Source organism: Leucopleurus acutus (genome assembly GCF_964270905.1).
Source record: "Leucopleurus acutus genome assembly, chromosome: 2".
In the NCBI taxonomy this organism is placed as follows: Eukaryota; Metazoa; Chordata; class Mammalia; order Artiodactyla; family Delphinidae; genus Leucopleurus; species Leucopleurus acutus.
In genome coordinates this window covers 24,713,473-24,727,023 of record NC_139143.1, presented here as the reverse complement: position 1 = coordinate 24,727,023, position 13,551 = coordinate 24,713,473, and positions in this window count along the sequence as shown.

Genomic DNA, 13,551 nt, shown 5'->3' with positions numbered 1-13,551 from the left:
GTAAAGCCAAAGAAAACATACACTTCATCTGTGGAGAAAATAAAAAATGCTTAAATCTCTCTCGATGATGGCATAAGGTTATAGGACAATTAGTTCCTTGCAAAGATCAGTTCTCACATATTCAGTTAATAATATAAAACACACAGTCTTTACTACTCTGTTGAGCCTGCTGGCATAATTCACAGCAGACAAAAGAAATATATCCTTTGGCAACTTTTGGCTCACTCTCCAGAGAGTCTGATGTCTGATATATTTAATAAAACAGTGAAGCTTGATATTGTATTTCTACTGAGTAGAAATATCTCAAGAATGCCCAGAGAGGAAATAAATAAGAATGTGATTCTAGTAGGGGAGTTGAAACAAATGTGAAGACAGAGGAACATCAAAGTAGAAAAAAACATTAGACTTAGTTTCACATGCTAAACATTTTTAATTTACTGGGGATTTATTATATGTTGGCATCAGTCTGGAAGATCATACATCCATAAATCTATAATATAAATAAGATTTTTTAATATCTTAAAATAGATTTTTAAAATATGGTTGGCTATACCATATTATCATGTTTAAAAGCAAATTCAGACAATAACTGTGGCTATAATAAAACAGTTGCTATAGCCACAATAAACAAGGCTAGAGGAAAGGAAGAGGAACTGGAGTGGTGGAAGGAGGTTCAACAGACTATGCCTGCAGCATATTGGATGGTCAGTAAAATGGAACTTAGAATGAGGCTCTGCAGTAAAGCGCTTATCTAGTATCTTTATACGTCTTCACATGGCTGCCCAAAGAATGCAGTTGCTTTAACTATTTTTTCTTACCTTCTATCTTATTGCTGCTCTGACATTTGGGGCCTTACAGATCTGGGGAACCGCCCTCCCAGAGTTAACTAATTCCTAGAGAGGCAAACAACTTTCCTGCCAGCATACTTTCGATGTGCAAACAACACCCTCCACCAATTTCCTTTTCTCATACTTCTTCAGTCTGGGATATTAGCTCCTGCCCTAATCAGCACAGGACCAGGTATTGGACAATTGGGAACCATCCCTACAGTCCAGAGACTATCAAAGTTATTCAGACTGTCCAATCATAAGTTTGTATTTCTCGCTTACCTTGCTTCTCCCATTCCTTCCTGTGTAAACTGCAATAAAAGCTCCTGCCTACAGTTCGCCCCTCTCTCTGCTGGCTCGTCTTGCTTTGGTGCTTCCCTCTGTGGTCCTGCATGGTGTGGTGTAGCATGGCATGCCTCCTATTTCTAGGGGATTGTGAGTAGAAGAAAAAAGCCTCCTCCTTCATGGTAATCATTTTTTTGTCTCTTTGTCTAACTTGCCTGCTCAAAACAAGTGCCAGGTACATTTTTAGAGCAATTGTGTTATGCAAATTTACTGAATTTCTCTATTATCCAAATAGACATGTTCTAACTTAATACGTTCTTCTGAGGTTGTCTGTTAGCCTATTACATATTACGGTCCCCGGGCCACCTTAACCTCGCTGCATGTCTTCACTCAGCACTTTAATGATACTGTGGCTATGATATTACAATGGACCCTTTTGGATGGCCCTGCAACCTTTCCTATTATTTTGGAAAATGAGAAATGAGTCCTCTCTTCTCAAATTAGTCCTTTGTTTGGTGCCATGCTTTTCTCTGTCCAGTGGATGAGCATGCGATCAAACTAGGTCAGCTAAACATTGTTTCCCTGAAATTTGGTTCCTACATCACATGATACAAGGATAAAAAATGTTGAAACTGATTTATCCTATCATTGGCACCTGGAAGAAATGACCATTAGTTAACGCTGTCTAGATCCTAACAGCTGTCTTGGTGATTCTGGCTTTCCTTTGATTTTGTGAGCTATCTCATTAGCTTCCAGCAAATTCCTTAAGTTAGCATTAGTTTCTGTTGCTTGCAACCATAGAATCCCAACTGACATGAATACAATAAATAGAGACACTTTATGCAAAATTGACTGTTAAAGTAAATTCACAGGGGTTTCCGAAAGTTCAGGATGTATTAAGAGAATTTGTGTGCACAAGTATTTTGTGAAATGGTAAGCAGCATATAGCATTGGCCTCTAGTCTTCCCTCTACTCTTCTTCCTTACCCACCTCTTACTCTAAACCAAAAGCCAGGCTATGGTATAGATATTCGGGTTGAAGCATAATTTATTGGCCACTCTATATCAGTGGATGGCATCACTGCACTGGGCTGAAATATTTGTTGTACAAGAATAGGTTCTCTTCTGGATTCCTCCCTCTAGGAAGTTAGACAAGTGAGATAAAGCCTGAGTCTCTTACTTAAGAGTGGAGACTCACCCAGGGCTCTCTCATCTCTCACCAAAGGGTAAGGCAGCCAGTGGGATAAACTCTCACTGTCTTCTTCTCTTTAGATGCCTTTTTCCCCCCTTCCCATTCTGTGGCTAATCTGAGAAGCCCTATGCTTCTGCCATGATCTGAGAAGGCATGAGGTAGACAAGTTTAGGCTTTGAGGCAAATCATCTCTTTTGTGACTGTCCCTTTGGATCTTTTGCTTCACATTTGGTGGATATGACCTCTCCAGGCAGAGGAGTGAAAAGATCTGAGAATCAAGTTCAGACTTCCAGTGGAAAAACACAAAGTAGGCCTTTGGGTCTACTTAAGTTTGAAGCTATTCAGATTTAACTTGAGTCCTCTGCTAGAAATTCAAAGCTCCAGCCAATGATAAGGTAACTTGTATCTTTTGAGCATATATTTGTCTTGAGTATCACATCCTTCAAGTCAATGACTACACATCAATGTGGCTTTATCGATTGTTTATAGTTGTCATCCGTTCTGGAATGTTTAGTGTTCATTCCCTACTGGTTGTCCTTTTGACATTTTGAATATCATCTCTTATATCCTTAATATCATACCCAATACCTCCTAAATGCAATTTTTATATTTGTGGTACATGTCAAAAATGGTCACAGTCGTTCATAGTTCCACATATCTACATTCTTTATAATGTGTCTTCTTCTGTTCAAAGGTGAAGTCCATTTTCCCATTCTCTGAATCTAGGCTGGATTTGGGACTTTGCTTTGGCCAACACAGTGTGGCAGAAGTGATGGTGTGCCAATTCCAATCCTAGGCTTTTAGAGGCCTTGTGTGTTTTTCTTTGCACTGTTGGGACTCCTGCCTTTGCCATGTGAACAAGTCAAGGCTAGCCTGCTGGAGAATGTGAGACCAGGCGGATCAGAGCAGAGTCAGCTCAGTCGTCCCAGCTGAGGCTCTAGACGTGTGTGAGAGCCCACCCAAGAGTGACAACATCGATTGGTAGCTGGCCACAGATGCATGAAGAAACCTAGCAGAAAAACTGCTAAGCGGAGCTTGGACTGCTGGCTCTAGTATCATGAACTTTATAAATGGTTGTGTTAAGCCACTAAATTTTGAAGTGGTTTGTTATGCAACAACATCAAAAGTGCCAACTGGTGTAATATATTACTTATTATTCATAGTAAAAAGTAGACTTATCCAGCAATAAAGACAACTTTGGAAAGCAATAAGATCCTTGTCACTGGGATCTCTAAGCATCTCTAAGTTAATAAAACATCTGTTGAGGCTTTCCTGGTGGCGCAGTGGTTGAGAGTCCGCCTGCCGATGCAGGGGACATGGGTTCGTGCCCCGGTCCGGGAAGATCCCACACGCCGCGGAGCGGCTGGGCCCGTGAGCCGTGGCCACTGAGCCTGCACTTCCGGAGTCTGTGCTCTGCAACCGGAGAGGCCACAGCAGTGAGAGGCCCACGTACCGCAAAAAAAACAAACAAAAAAACAAAACAACATCTATTGAGCATGGACTCAAAAAACCCAATTGGTCATGTAATGACAGTGTAATAGAAGTGACAGATTCTGAAACACAAGCATCAACTTCTAAGTCATGGTCATGTCTTTAATACCTTCCCACTGTTGCTACTACACTTCAGGTAAACTCATGTATTTGAGTTTTAGTTGCATGATCAGTAAAATAGACACAGTAATCTTTCTCCATCTTAAGCTAATCACATATTCCTTCTACACAACTGAGAACTCAAGTTAGATTAAATATACATATGAAGCACTATCCCATGAGGAGAATAAATCTCTTAAGGAGAATATCTTGATAAATATATCACCTAAGGTATGAATATCCCCAAATAAAATTATCATTGAAGAAACAATCAGGCTACAACATAAATGATCAAACTGAATTATTACAGTGGGCCCTCAGTATTCGTGAGTTCCACATCCATGCATTCAATCAACCATGGGTCGAAAATATTAAAAAAATTTTTTTCAGAAAGTTCCAACTAGCAATACTTGAATTATTTACATAGCAGTTACATTGTATTTATGACTATTAACATAGCATTTACATTGTATTAGTTATTGTAAGTAAGCTAGAGATGATTTAAAGTATAAGGGAGGATTTGTGTGTGTTATATGCAGATACTGTGCATTTTATATAAGGGACTTGAGCATCCGTGGATTTTGGTATTCAAGGGGGGATCCTGGAACCAATCTCTGTCAGATACCAAGGGACGGCTGTAATTGTGAAATATTAAATACTGTAGAAAATTTAAACTTATATTTACATAGAAGGCTGAAGAGAAAAATGAGTTATTAAAACTTCCAGGAGGATAGAGGTAAGAGTGGCACTAACAGAGTACTCAGCACAGTTAACAGCTAAGCATCAAGTTCCCAAACAGACTTGCTTAGTCATCCATCAGATTTTAATTTTTTTTCTGAAATGAAATGAATAACTTACTTGTCCATGCCAGGAACTTTCATGATCTATGTTTCAAGATGATGTATATTTCATATACATAAATATTTACATCCTGATGATTTAAAATTTTTTAATTGTGAAAAACACACAAAACTTACCATCTTAACCATTTTTAAGTAGTCCAGAAGTATATTCACATTACCTTCTGGTGATTTTTAAAGAATTAATGACAGATGAAATGTTGCAAAAGTGGGAGTATCAGAAATATATTTTAAAGCCTCTGCATACATGGGAGCTTAAGGCCTTGAACTGTTGTATCAAAAATGTGGCCCAATTGTGACTCTTATTTTGTAGGAGAATTGTCCCTGGGAATGTTTACGCAGAGGCTGCATGACTCCTGAACTGGGTACGATAATGATTTTTCCAGTTCAGAAACTTCAATGCCTGCTGCTTTGAATCTTGTTCATGCGTTCCATAATCACTTATTCAGCTCCTAGGCTGTGCCAGCGCACTGTTAGGGACCACAGGTGCGAAGCTGAATGGGAGTAGTCCGGTGGAGCCACGAGTCCTCAGGGTATCTTACTGTGGTTCCTTTTTATGACTTGGCTTTTTCTAACAGATAGAACTATGAAGCTCATTAAGTTTCTCTTTGTTTTGTCACCATGGACTTTGGTAACAGACAGACTGGGTCCCAGTTCCAGCTCTGCCACTTACTTTCTACACCTGTTTCCTCATCTGGAGATAATAATGCTGCCTAATTCATGGGGGTGTTGTGAGGATCAAAGAAATGATGTGAGAAATATGTTCAGAACAGACCCCGCACTGAACGTATGCTCAGATATTTTTGTTTCTCACTGCCCTCATGGAATGTCCCATGCATAGACTTTTCTTTCATCCCTCTACCTGCCACCAATTGTCAGGAAAAATTACATGCCTTGCATGCTTTTCCTTCAGCCCTGTCTCTTCTAGGTAAGGTAGTTCATCTAAATTTATAGGAATGTGTTACTAGGCGCTAACTTCATGTTATGTCTCTGGTAATGCACTTACCAGAAGCTTATTTACTGAGACAGGTTATCTCTAATAAATATTTACAAATGAATCTTCATTTATTATTATTAGAAGTTAAGGGAAAAAAGTAGTTGGAAGGTAAGAAGGAAAAAGAAGGAAAGAGAAATGGGAGAAGACTAAAAAAGAGAAAGGACATATAAAGGGGGAAGGGAAGGTAGGCAGAGGAAAAGGGGGAAGAAGTAGATAAACGGAAATAGCTACAGAAAGATACATTAACAGAGATCGAAGAGAGATCAAGGTAAAAACAGAGGGAGAGAACAAGAGAGAGCTGGAGAGAGAATTGCTTGTATTCTCAAAGTTCACAGAGACTGGGAAGCATCCAGCACACTGTCTGGTACGGTCAGTATGCCAGAGAGACATACTGAGAGACAGTGTCATAGAGGGACACTGTCACCATCTGATTGCTCTTTGAGCTGAGGATGTTCTGCCTTCTTTTTTCTTTTTTCTGCCTTACTTTTTTCTAATGACTTTTCTTTACAAGGCTAACTTGCTTTTAAACCATGGTTCATAGCTCCACAATAGTTTGTTATTTAACCTTCAGAGGTTCCACTGTGAATAGGACTGCCATAACAGACAATTGAAGGAGAAATCATTATTTGAATTTTAGCTCCAGTGCATATAAGCTCTAGATTGTACCAGCCCGTGAAAAATGTTCCCCAACTCGACCTTAACCCAAAGCAGTGTCAGATTGTTGGTGTTAGGCATCATGGTAGGGTATGGAGGGAGATAGTTTTAGGCAGGTGGCATGAGTCCGTGGCTGTTCTGGGTCTAATCAGATGCCAGCAATGATGAATCTCAGGCTCCACCCCATATAGGCCCTGAGTAGGGTAAGCCTGGCCTTATAGGGCACACTGACAACGCTGACCATTAGGGAGCAACATCTTGAAATTGGCCTTTGCTTGTACACCTTGGGTCTAGTGGTTCCAAAGTAACATTAGCTCCCAAACACCTCAGAGAGCTTCTACCTGACCCTTATTCTACTAGGTCAGCTTGTATGTCAGGCTTTGCCTCTTGGTTTTGGGTTTCTGTTCCAATTCCCTGCTGAAATGAGTCCATCCATTGTTGGCTGAGACCTGGAAACTCTCATGGGTTCCTGCCTTTGTATCCTCTTCCCACCTCTTTTAGTAACCAATGCCACCCTAACCTAGAAGGACCACCATAATCCTAGCACCCACATGACAACTATCACTGCCCTTCTCAACCCTGTCCTCATGGAATTAGCCACTTGAATATTAAATCACCCACATAAGATTTCATTTAACCATGCTTGGATTTCATTGTACCTCTGTCCCTTCCTGGAGGGCCCCGATTCTTCTGTCCTGGCTTGTTTCCCACAGTGCTGAAGTTGGCTTTTCTTTTCTCCCTATTTGGAAGAATCCCCTCTGTCTGCTCTGTTCTATGAGTAATCCAAAGCTTACCAAAACGTGTAGTCTAATTCAACTGCTCGGGAAAATTTCTCTGCTTTATCACCTCCTACCAACCAATCTTTCTCTTCCAACTAAGAGGATATTAACAACATTGTGATACTTTTGCTTATAATTTATAAGTGTATCTTTGGGGATTTGTACAGTGAAGGTTGAACTTATACTTTTTACGTTGTTCCTGGTGCAGACTGGGGGCTTGGTGAATGACTTGGGGGAATGAATGAATGAATGAAAGTAAAACAGTTGAATTGTTTGAAAAAATTGGGAATGATTGCTCTTGTACTTGTTAATGATTAGCTAATACTTTTATGAGATGGTTAATTCCATTTTTAGTATGAAGTACTAAGGATGACAAAGTTGTAGTTTTATCACTGCCTAGACAATTTAGTTTTATTTAGAGAAAGTGTTTGTTCCACAGTGTTACCTTGTACTGTGGCTAGTTAGTAAATAAATTGTGCTCTTCTCACAAGGCATGGTGAGTAAAAGCGTTCAGAGAAACTCAGCTCCATTGCTGAGAAAATAATCCACTAATGATCAACAGTTTATACAGGATAACATGTTATCATTATGAGAAACAAAGTTTCAAAGAACAGGAAAGTCTAATGTTACAGTAAAGAAAAATACTTAATTTGTTTCTTCTAACATCATTTCTTAATATTATTCTCTAGCTTCTTATCCTGACCCATGCCACCCTAGTATTTGAAGAAGTGGTTGGAACAAGTCCCAAGTTTTAATACTTACAAAGTTTTTTACATTGTTTCTTATCTTCTGCATGGATTTCTGCTTGTACTTTGTAATGTTAGGAACCTTTCTTATTTGAGGAAAGCCCCTCTTGATAATCTCAAATGTAATTTTCTTGAATTTTCATTTCCCTTATTCCCATCATGAATGCCGGGGGTGCTCCAGATACCATCCTATTTGTGGGTTTATGTCTTGATACTTATTATTATTATTATTGCTATACTTTTTATCGTAAGGAACATTGCTGACAGTGCCTCATTTCATTTGGCTTGTAAGTGCTGATGCTGCTGTCCTCTGGGTCAGAGAGAGGTCACAGTCTTTTCTAAAACATAATCGCTGGCTCTACCATATGACTGTGGGTTTAATTAGTCCCCCGTACGGGCGAGGAAGCACTGAATCTTACTGCTGAAGGGAGCCTGGAGAGCACATCTGTTCTGATCCCATCACCTTCTGGCAGGTGGATTCCAAACTATTCAAGAGAGATGGCGGTTGAAATCGAATTGAAACGATCGTTTTAAAGATCCTCAGATGTTACAACTCCACAATTTCTCTTTGTGTCTGATTTTGGGGTTTACCAACCTGACAATTAAGAGTTTCTCTTTTTGTCTACATGAAATAAACCCTATTTCAATAAACTATTCTCTCTGGTTTTGCTCTTCTTTATATGGAAAACAATTGACCAAACTCCTGCAAGAGAATGTCTTTTATGCTTCAAGGTTATAATGAAGTCATTTTTGTTTTCCCTTCTTTTTGTTAGACAAGAGGGATTTGTCTAATTATTAATCAGTTAACTGATATTAGTTTTTTTTAGCTTGTATTGGGGTAGGTTAACAAAGCATTTCAGCACACAGGCTTTAAAATGAATCTCACCTGGATTGAAAGCCTGACCTTACCACCTATCAACTTTATAACCGTTGAAAAGTTACTTAAACTATCTAGTCCTTAGTTTTTCTATATGGAAATTTTATGAACCGAATGTTTGTATCCCACCTAAAATTCATATGTTGAAATCCTATTTCTCAATGTGATGGTATTAAGAGGTGGGGCCTTTAGGAGGCAATTAAGGTCGTGAGGGTGGAGCCCTCATGAACGGGATTAGTGACCTTATAAGAAGAGACATGAGAGAGCTTGTTTCCTCTCTCTCTGCTCTCCACCATGTGAAGGTACAATGAGAAGCCAGCCATCTGCAAACTAGGAAGAGTGCTCTTACCAGGAACCAGTTTGTCCAGCACCTTGATCTTGGACTTTCAGCCTCCAACTGTGGAAATGAAAGTTTGCTGTTTAAGCCACTCAGTCTATGGTAATCTGCTATAGTAGCCTGAGTTGATTAAGACAGGAAATAATAATAGTTTCTGCCCTATAAGGTTGTTAAGAGAATTCAGTGAATGGAAAGTCCTTAGTTTGGTACTTGACATAGAAGGTGCACAATTAATGTTAGCTGTTATTAGTGTTGCTTGATGGGCACTGTACAACAAAGGATATGGCTATCACATCTTGTTTTCCCAACCTCAATAACCCACATAAAGTGGTTATTCTGTTCCATTCTATTTGTTACAAGTGATTCACTAAGATTGGCCTAGATTCAAGGTGCAGACTCAAACTTCAATGAGAGAAGTGTTGAAGAATTTGTGACATGTGTTTTCAAACCATTATATATAGTATTTAAATCCTTAAGACTGATTGAGATCACCTAGGGAATAGGTGTAAATAGAAAAGAGAAAAGGGTTCCAAAGACTGAAACTTGAGGCACTCCAATTTTTAGAGATCAGGCATACAAGGAGGACCTAGCAAAGAAGACTGAGGAGTGGCCAGTGAGGGAGGAGAAGATAAGGAGAGTGCAGAAGCCAGGTGAAGAAAAGTATTTCAATTGTGTGTGTGTGTGTGTGTGTGTGTGTGTGTGTGTGATTAGTGCTGTCAAAACTGCTAAAAGATCAAATGAAATGTAAAATGAGGATTGACCATTGGCTTTGATAATGTGGAAGTCACAGTAACCTTGGCAGAGAGATTTCCAGAGTGGGGTAAATGGATTCTTTAACTCATTTCTTCTGCTGCCAGCCCCTAGGTCCTGGCTGTGTCACCTCTAGCCCCGCCTCAGGATTGAGAAGAACACATTGGCTTAACTGGCTTGGTTTCTGTCAACACCCATGGCATGGAGCCTTTTGCCAAATGTTTCCTGCTGATGGTATTTATAAGAGAATGGCATCTATCTTCTTAATATCCAAATTTACTAAACTGCTGTAATAGGGGGGCAATATCTGTATTATAATGTTTGACCCTAAACATATTTTTGAAAATTCCATTTATAGTAGAGCTTGTTTATGTAGAGCTTTAATGAGAAATTTAAATGCAAGATTTAAAGATAGGGCAAGGTAGGCAAGATCCACTGATCAGCAAGTGGGAAGTATTGGTCTGTGAACCTGAGTAAACATGCCCTAGATGAGGAGAGTTTGTTTGGTTGGGTTTTTAGGGTTTTTTTTTTTTTTTTTTTTTTGGCGGTACGCGAGCCTCTCACTATTGTGGCCTCTCCCATTGCGGAGCACAGGCTCCGGACACACAGGCCCAGCGGCCATGGCTCACGGGCCCAGCCGCTCCGTGGCATGTGGGATCTTCCCGGACCGGGGCACGAACCTGCGTTCCCTGCATCGGCAGGTGGACTCTCAACCACTGTGCCACCAGGGAAGCCCCTAGGGTTTTTTTTTTTTTGAGAAATTAAAACAAAGCAAAATAAATATGAAAAGGGAGGAGTAAAAACTGCTCCTAGGTTGAAACCATGCCACTTTAAAATCCACTTAATTATTGTTCAAAGATAAGACATTGGCTTTATTGCTTTTTTTTTTTTAATGGTTTGGGTAAAACTGAAACTGTGTTGATTATATGTATGTAAATCCTTGGCCTGTTTGTCCTTGCAGCCATTCCACATCCATCGCCTGCTCTGCTCTGTATCTTTGGGGACAATGCATGCAGGCTCTCTTTCACAAGCTCTGTGTTAGCTGCAAATAGTGGGGGATTCGCGGTAAGGGGATTCTCCTTCCCCTCTCTCTGCCTAGGCAGCCTCCCTGGTAGCCCTTGTACCTCCTCTGGGCTCCAGCTCCCTCCAGGCCTGGTTTTAGCTTCCACCAGCCTTGGGGTAGTAGCAGGTGCTGCCACCAGACTGTGGGTCACCTCACTCTCCCCTGTGTGTTTCCTCAGCTCTTCCATCACCTGTGTACCCATTTCTCATAATTAAGGTCTCTCTGGTTTAAATACATGGGTGATTTCTCTTTTTCTGGTTGGATCCCGATCCGTCATATGTGTTTCCCTCCTCTGCCCTGATGTCAATTTCTAATGTCCAAATATGTGGATTAACAACTATATCCCACTGCTCCCTGGTTACAACAGGAAGGAGGAGTTGGGTTTATGGAATTCTGCAGATCTTTCTGACCTCTCTTGTATAATGGTTAATACCATGGGCTCAGGCCTGGTGTTGACTCCCAGTTCCTGTGTTACTTGCTAGCTGTGTGGTCATTCACAAGTTATCCAAGATATCTCTAAACCTGTTTCCTTATCTATGATATGGAAATGGTACTTTGTCTACTCCATATGGTTATAATGATTGAATAGAATAATATCCTCAAAGTACTCAGGAGAGTACTTACACATTGTAAGTGTTCTGTAAAAGAGGTAATTATTAATCACAAAGTCTCCCTTTTTTATAACATAAGCCTTTGCAGCTGGTATTACTCATGTCAGGAGTCAGACATGGAGTGAGGACAAGCATTTGCTGGCGTTTTATCCTCAGAGGGCTCTAAACCAAGTCAGTCATTTGCAGGGTCAGGATGTGCTAGCTGGCCTGAAAGGTGATGTAGTAAAATACCTGTGTGTTACTATACATGAAGCCCTGCTGTGGCACTCACCTTGCTTTTGGCCCTGTTCTCCATCTAGTTATTCTGGAGTAAGGTACAGCAAGGTAAGAGTGGGGCTGGTTGTTATAAACTGGTAGATCAATTCTGTTCTTAGGCCAGAATTGGAGGATTTGTTGGACTAGGCTTAATGATTCCTGTCCTGTTTTATTCTTTTCACTCTCCTACCTCTCTGTCCTCTCCTGTCCTATTTCTTTTCTGAAAGGTCAGAATAATACCCAGCATCTTCATAAAACTTTTCCTGATTATTTCAAACAATTTGTGTTTGCAGTGGTATACATCTAATCTCCAGGCCCCCACGCAAAATTTCACAAAGAAGACCTCCTCCAGGTTTTTTATCCAAAGAAAAAAGTGCTACCCTGCCATGCAGCCTGTAGCACTCATGTTTTGTAGGATCACTTCAAGCATTGTAGGGCTGCTGGAGCTGCACCTTTCTTCGGTTTCATTAACAAGAATGTTCACACTTCAACCCAAACATTTAAAATAACACCCACACAATGTGTTTAGGGTCTAGTTAATTATTAAGTCTCTGAGCTTGAATTATTCAAGCAAAATTGATTGGGTTCAACCTTCTTCCTTCTCTTTGTGCTTTTCTTAAAAAATAAAAATAATAAGTTCTCCCCTTTACTCTCTAAATAATGTGGAAAAGGTTATTAAGCAACCATCAGTACCCTGGACTGTGGGTGGTATCCAAGTGCTAACAGAATAGGTAGAGAGAAAACTGGCAGCATGACTCTTTTGTTAAAAAACATATCTGTACCTCATACACTTCCACTGTTAATTAGCATTTATTGAGACAATGTGTCATAGGTTCTCTTTTAAACTCTTCTTTAGAGTTATTTACAAGTTGGATAAGTAGGTATCTTAGAGTCAGCTCTGTGGTGCCAAAGCAGAAGAAATTGCTTCTTTCTTTGCTACCCCACCTCATAGTCAACTGAAACTGTTAAAATGTCTTGGCTTCACCATTAAAAACCATGTTGCTTAAGAATATGTGTTGACCTGAGAACATGTTCATAATATATTGCTAAGTGAAAACAGGAGGCTATAAAACTGGCTTCTGTTATGCATCATTTTATTAAAAATACATAGGAAAGAGACTTTAAAAATAAACACCAAAATATTATTATCTGTGTTAGGATTAAACATTTCTTTTTGCTTTTCTATTACTTTTATAATTAGCCAATACACACGCACATATAGATGTCATGGCTATAAATGATCCATCTTTTGTCTGAATCTATGTAAGTATCACATGTGTCAAGAGCTTACTGGAAATAGTGTCTCCTCATATAAGCCATGCAAGTGTAGATTTCACAAGTCACAATATTTTGTAAATGACAGCAACTTGAATAATTAACCTTAGCCTTCATTTCTAGTGCTTCCTCAGATTTCATATTAGTAAGATGTGAAAAACTGTGGCAATTGTAGGCATTAACATAGAAAACATAACTGCCTCACGGGTGTCGGAAAGGAATATAAAATAATTGTATTTTGGAGAAAGATTGTAAAGGAGATGGCAGTTTTGAGAGGAAATGACAGAAATGCAGTGACCCAGTTTAGTGATACATTTAAATGTGGGATCTTCCATGAGAATTTTGTAGAGCGCTCTCCTAAAATCAAGATTCAGAAAAACCCCCGGAAGGCCCTAAATGGCCTTACCTATTGAATTACTTGCCTTTGCTGCCCAGTTTCTGCATTGTGCCATTG